This window comes from Solanum pennellii, chromosome 1 (genome assembly GCF_001406875.1).
Source record: "Solanum pennellii chromosome 1, SPENNV200".
In the NCBI taxonomy this organism is placed as follows: domain Eukaryota; kingdom Viridiplantae; phylum Streptophyta; class Magnoliopsida; order Solanales; family Solanaceae; genus Solanum; species Solanum pennellii.
In genome coordinates, this window is record NC_028637.1 from 7,984,705 (window position 1) to 7,991,522 (window position 6,818).

At 32.0% G+C, this 6,818-nt stretch overlaps 1 long non-coding RNA gene across 1 annotated transcript; it reads left to right on the forward strand.

The window, feature by feature from the left end:
• Nucleotides 1–406: 406 nt before the first annotated feature.
• On the forward strand, nt 407–953 carry LOC114077317. The gene is made up of 2 exons (XR_003578501.1): nt 407–521; nt 671–953. It is a non-coding gene; the product is annotated as an uncharacterized LOC114077317 (long non-coding RNA).
• The last annotated feature ends 5,865 nt before the right edge of the window (nt 954–6,818 follow it).

The window sequence follows — 6,818 nt, forward strand, 5'->3', positions numbered from 1 at the left end:
TAGTTACATTACAGATTCACAAACTGTGTGTGTATATATATATATATATATATATATATATATACACANATTGAATAACATATTACTTTAAGAAAAATATTCACAACTTATAAACTTCAAATTCTTTAGCCTCTATTTGATTGTGCGATACTTAAATCCCTAGATGTGTAATTTATTACATTGAAAAAATAAATTTTTATGTTTAAATATATTTTGTGATTCCATCATATTAGTGAAAGGAAAAATTACATAATTATATTTTTCCTCTTTCATTAAATGCTAGTTTGAATTTGTTAAATTTGTTTAGTAGAAGGAACATAAGATAAAAATAAAATAGTTCTATAACAAGATCCAAAAACTATATATATTTATTGAATAGTCAACTAAATATACTATAAATAGGACACAAAGAAAACGAAACATCATCATCAAATGACTTACTGAGCATACAAAAAAAAATTAAGATATGTCTTTCAAAGTGTGGGATTTTTTCCTCATGTTTACGATGATAGAAGTGATATGTAAGTCTTTAACTTGATTTGATCTATTAGTAATGGTGTATCATACACTTCTCTCTAATATTTTCTAAGTTAATTTTGAAAAGCTTCTTGTGCTGAAATATGAAATGTGTTTTTCTATTAATTATAGATTCTTATACTTAATTTGATAGGTGTCTCGCCAAAGGTTGAAGCAAAAGACATACCCAGGTGTTTTTGCAAGACAGACGCAGACTGTAAACGTCTTTGTGGCGATATACCTCCCTATTTTTGTGATGGTGAATGGTGTCATTGTGGGCATCGCCCTCCCATAGGTTGAATTACAAAAACTAGTGAAAACACAACTTGAAGAATTAAAATTTCAGAGCGTAAAATAGAAAGGAAGAATATATTTGGAATTCAATGTAACTTTAAACATGACATTACCCAAATAAGAAAGCTTATTGTTTCCTTCCATTCTTTATCAATATAACTTGCAACAAGGCATTAGCCAATTCCAAAAGCTTATTGACTCCTTCTTTATGTCATATACCTTTATTTTGATAAATAATCTCATTTTTTATTTCTTTTTAGTAGCATTTCTCTAAATAGTTCTCATTTTTTTAGAGTAAAACTCCAAAGTGTACATTTTGCAACAAAAATTTGAAATGCAACCTTAAGTTGAATTCAAGAATTTTAAGAACAACAAAAAGTTGTTTTCACTATTTTTTCCCCATAATTACTTACCCAAATTTTAAAACAACTACAATTTGTATTCACTCCCAACCACAACTTTAATTTTGAAATATATATTTTTATTTTGAAATTAAAATTATTTTTATAAAATTTAACAAAAAAGAACATAGCCAACCATTATGATTTATGATCGGTTGTGCTACTCGACACGCATTGCCCCCGAAAAGGGGTGTCAATACAAAATAATGTACATGTAAGATATGTTGGAAGACTACAGTAAAGTAAAAGTAGTGAACGAAAAGGGAAGAGATGTAATACAAGTAAAATATGTAATCTCCCTATAACAATAAATTATAAGCACATGAAAAACAATTGCCTAACATGGCCCCCATAGGCCTGGTAGGTACAAAAAACACACAATCCCTTTAGGTCCTAACGAGAGTAATAATCGCTAAATACCCATATTAGCCCCCTAACCTGGATCCCAATGACAATCTTTTCTAAACCATTTGAATGTACATTTTCCAAGAATCAATCTTAATATAAAAATTAACCTTAACGACAATTAATTAGCAAGTACTGCTAAATATGTATTGTTAGAGGAAATTAGCACTCTTTGTATGTGTCCCTAAAGGATTTAGCGACATTAGATCTAATAACACTTAAGTAATGTCGGTAATGACGTTAGCATACTGTATATTAATGTGTCTATATATTGTCTCTAAAAGTTATTTTTGTTGTTGTGAATGCTAATCTGAGGATCTTTGGTACAATACACATGCGCTACCCCTTAGGTACAGCCTACCTAACCTATAGAAATGGACTAATCTACTCGTCGACTAAGTCTACCATGATTATAGGCACGGTCTACCCTACCTTGAGTGATTTCTCACCTTTCTTGTTAAGTCCTAGTGGAATGCACACGTATAGCTTCCCTATACTCCTGTAATTGTTTAGGGTCGGCCGACCCATAGATCTTAAAGGGCAGGCATAATATAACAATGAATATGTATGCTAGTGTATGCGTTTGTTGAGGCCAAAACAAGCTTCTAGAAGTTAGACGACAATATATCAAGAAAATAACTTGTAATCCTAATTGATAAAACTTTTATCATAACATATTTTTCTAGTCCACAAATAATAGAGTTGAGTGTCACCGGTAGACGTTATATCATTTGGAGGTAGAAAACAAAGTAGGACAAGGCTACAAGTTAAATAATGTACCGCGATTTGTGAGAGAGATATTGGTGAGAAGGTATGAAAAAGTCCATTGTTGAGTTTGTTGTCAAGTTCCCAAATTGACAGCAAGTGAAAGTAAAACACCACAGTCCTCGAGGGTTGGATCAGAATATAGAACTTATAGAATCGAAGGGGTAGATGATTAATATGGACTCATCACAAGGTTACCAAGGTCTCGCAGGCAACATGATTAAATTTGGGTGATTGTCGATAGAATGAAAACTCAGCCTACTTCTTGCTAGTAAAGACAATTCATTCGGTAGAATATTATGCAAAGTTATATATTCAGCAAGTAGTGAGACATCATGGAGTCCCAGTTTCGATAATTTCAGATAGAGGTGCACAATTTACTTCACAAATCTGGAGATCTTTCAAGAAAGATTTGGGTTCAAAGTTGAACTTAATCACTTCTTTTCATCCTCTGACAGATGGGCAATCGAAATGTGATATCCATACCTTAGAATATATGTTGAGCGCTTGTGCGATTGATTTTAAGGGGAATTGGGATGATCACCTACCTCTCATCAAGTTTGCTTACAACAACAGTTACCATTCGAGCATCCAAATGGCTCCATACGAAGCTCTTTACGGGAGAAGATGTAGATCTCGTATTAGATGGTTCGAGGTTGGTGAATCAGGGTTAATAAGACCAGATCTTGTTCACCAAGATATAAGTAAGATGAAGGTAATTCAAGAGAGATTGAAACGGCACAAAGTCCTCAAAAATCCTAAAGAGATGTTAGGAGAAGATCGTTGGAGTTCGAAATGGATGATTGGGTATACTTGAGGGTTTCACCCATGAAGGGTGTTATGAGATTAAGTAAGAATGGGTAACTTAGCCCCCAATATATTGGATCTTATCGCATAGCCAATAGGATTGACAATGTAGATTATCAGTTATAGATACCACAAAAGTTGGCAACAATTCATCTGGTATTTCATATATCTATGTTGAAAAAGTGCATGGGTGATCCTTCATTGATTGTACCAACTGAAAATGTTGGGATTAAGGATAGCTTATCCTATTAAGAGATTCTTGTTCATATGTTACATCACCAAGTTCTCAAGTTGAGAACAAAGGAGGTTGCATTAGTCAAGGTCCTTTGGAGGAACTAATTCACTGAAGAAGCGCCTTAGGAATCTGAACAGGATATAAAGAAGAGATATCCCCATCTCTTTGAATCCAAAGAGAATGCAGATCAAGGTACGAATTCTCTTCCTAGTACGTTATAAACTATGAGTAAGCATGTGGTGACTTGCTTTTGTTTGTTGAGTGTTGAACTTGATGTTACTATCCTTAGCTTAGTGAAAGATATCTCATTAGAGTAAGAATGATCCTAATGGGAGATACTGTAACATCTCACAACTTGAAATAACAAGAAATAAGCTAAGAAACTAAAAATATTCATTTTTTGAAGAAAGGGAAAATTTTGGAAAAAATTGACTGGGTTAAGAAAGTGAGTTTTGGTCATTTTTAAACTACCATGACTTCTAGATGAGGATGAGTTATGGTTAAATCCTGATATGGCTAGAAAGATCTATTCAGTGCCATCGAGGGTGCGCATTTTCAATATCATATGAGGAAGATACACCTTTCGAAAGTTGGGTTGTTTAAGTAAAGAAAAGTCCAACATTTCTTCCTACAATTTTAATAGAAATCAACTATTTATGTTTTACAAGATCCAAAATATTAAAAATTCATCAAAACTACATGAACGACAAGGTGAAAAAACTATTAGTCCCAATAAGTTGTAAATGGCTTGGGGTCAATATGGAAAAGTTTTGAATGAAAAACAAAAAAACCTTCACAAAGATATAATGGAGAGGGTCATAACACCCCTACACTCTCCAAAAACCAAATCACGTAGCCAGGATGTTTTTTACGTCCACGAGTTTCAATCACCCAAAAAGGAGCTCAATTGAGGGAGATATCACCAAAAAAACTCTTGAGGATAAAAACAAATCGCATGTGGTCTTATTTTTAGAAATTAGACTGATTAGTTCATTGTAATCTATAGTTAATGGTTCAGGATCGTGGACTACTAATAAAACTCCCCTCGCAACTATAGAGGTAAAATTTCATGATTACAATGTCCAAAGGTGATCAAAGCGGGTTAGCATCTTATCAGATCGCGACAAGGAGAGCATATGAATGTGAAGGTAAAATGAGCTACACCCTCATAATTGTGTCAAGGCCACGCAATCATAAATCATACAAATTAGGCCTTTATGAATGTGGTCAAGGGGACCTTACATGCACTCGTTACTGGGTAACACCAGTAAGGCACATCAGGTAGTTTGTCCATTTCTAGAATTCTCCAACGAGTGCCCAGGATTTATTCAGAATCTTGTGCGCACAAACGAAATATGTCATCGAACCAAAATTGAAATTTTAAAAACTTCATACAAAGGTAATCTCGAAAAAAAAGTGAGACCCACCCAAGCTCCATTTTTGCAAAAATGAAAAATAGGTCTTGAAATTTTCATAGAAACCTCAGGATCCATATAAAAGGTCCTTCTAAACCAAATTCAATGTTGTGGAGCTAATAGAAACTTTTGATTGATGTCAACTGTTTATGTTTCAAAAGCTCAAAAACATATAAATTTGTTGAAAAATCAAAGTAACAACCATGTGACTGGGATGCAAGGCCAACTCAACAATATTGGGGCCATGACGCGAAGTTTAAGAGAGGGACCCTAATTTTTTTTCATCATTTACTTTTATGTAAAATCTAATTTTCTAGCTATATTAGATGCAAACTCATTAGGTATTGTTTTATGATCAATTTGTTTTAATAATTCTTTTTCAAATCGTAATATAGCTAATTCATTTAACCTTTCTTGAGACTGTTGATCTTAAAGAAGATTTAATTAATTTAAATTTTGAAAAACTTCTTTTGGCTTATGTAACGGTTAAAGATACTGTTAACATTATTCTATAAGCAATATGTGTATTTGGAAAAGAATCAAGTCTTTTTATTTGGTTGAGTATTTCAGTTAGATCATTATCTTCCACTTGTATTGTTTCCCTTAACACTTTTAATACAAAAAATAAATCTAAACCATCAATATTCAAACAACTATTACATGCTAAATAAAGTTCTCAGTTAAGACAATATTTTTAATTCTCATCATCTCTTGCTCTCAATAATTTTACACTAAATAAGAAATCAAAAATATTTTCATATGCTTTAATTGGTTCGAATCTATTTTGAAGTGAAAAAATAGGTTGATCTACCCTACATATATAAAGAAATAAACACGTAAAGATTCTTCAAGGGACTTTTGTCTTCGCTCTCCATATTTACATCAAAAAGTTTCTTATGAAATTCAGGTTTATTTTCATCTCATATGCAATTTCCTTTGCACAAATCATAACACTCATTAGTACCCCAGTAATTGATTTTTTTCTAAATGGGCCCCCAAAATATATGAGGCCCCAAGCAATGACTTTAGTGGCCTAGGGGTTAAGACGGTCATAAACGAATTGGGTCGCTATAGGAATGCTCGTAACCCCTAACGATGAGATGAAGTCATTTTCATATAAATGACCTAGAGGGTTGTTCGGAGTGAATACTTGGTCAATTCATTGTGTGCATTTTACTATACGAGTAACAAGAATCTGACCAATTAATTGTGAACATGCTTTCGATAAATCCATTTCATAATTGACACCCATTTCTAAATACGTTTGTTGTGATATCCCACCCTATTATTGTTATGACGCATGGTGTGAATGTGGGAAACAACCTCCTCAAGGTCAAGTTTAATAAATTGACAAATTAAATTTTCTTGAGATGAAATAAAAATAAATAATAAAACTTGGGCCGCTTTTTTTCATCCTTTCAAAATATATTATTGGAATTAACCTCCTTCATATAAATGACTTACAACAAGGCATAAATAAATAGTTATTCTTATTGCGTCCTTCTCCATGTCCCATACCTTTCTTCTGATTAATAGTATGTCATTAGAATGATATTTGTATTCTACATTAATTATCTGTACTAAAACATAGCCTTTTTCAAGAGCGGTGTTTGATGATTAAAATATTTCATTTTTTTTAAGTTGAATTAACATGAAAATTATTAGTTAAATACCGAATAACATATATTTTAAAAAAAATATTCACAACGTGTAAAATTCAAACTCTTTAGCCTCTATTTGAGTGTAAGATACTTTATTCTCTAGATGAGTAATTTATTACATTGAAGATACTAATTTTTATGTTTAAATATATTTTGTGATTCCATCATATTAGTCAACGGAAAAATTACATAATTATATTTTCCTCTTTCATTTAATGCTAGTTTGACTTAATTCAATTTGTTTGGTAGAAGGAACATAAGATAAAAACAAAATAGTTTTATTACACATTCACAAAATATATATATATATATATATATA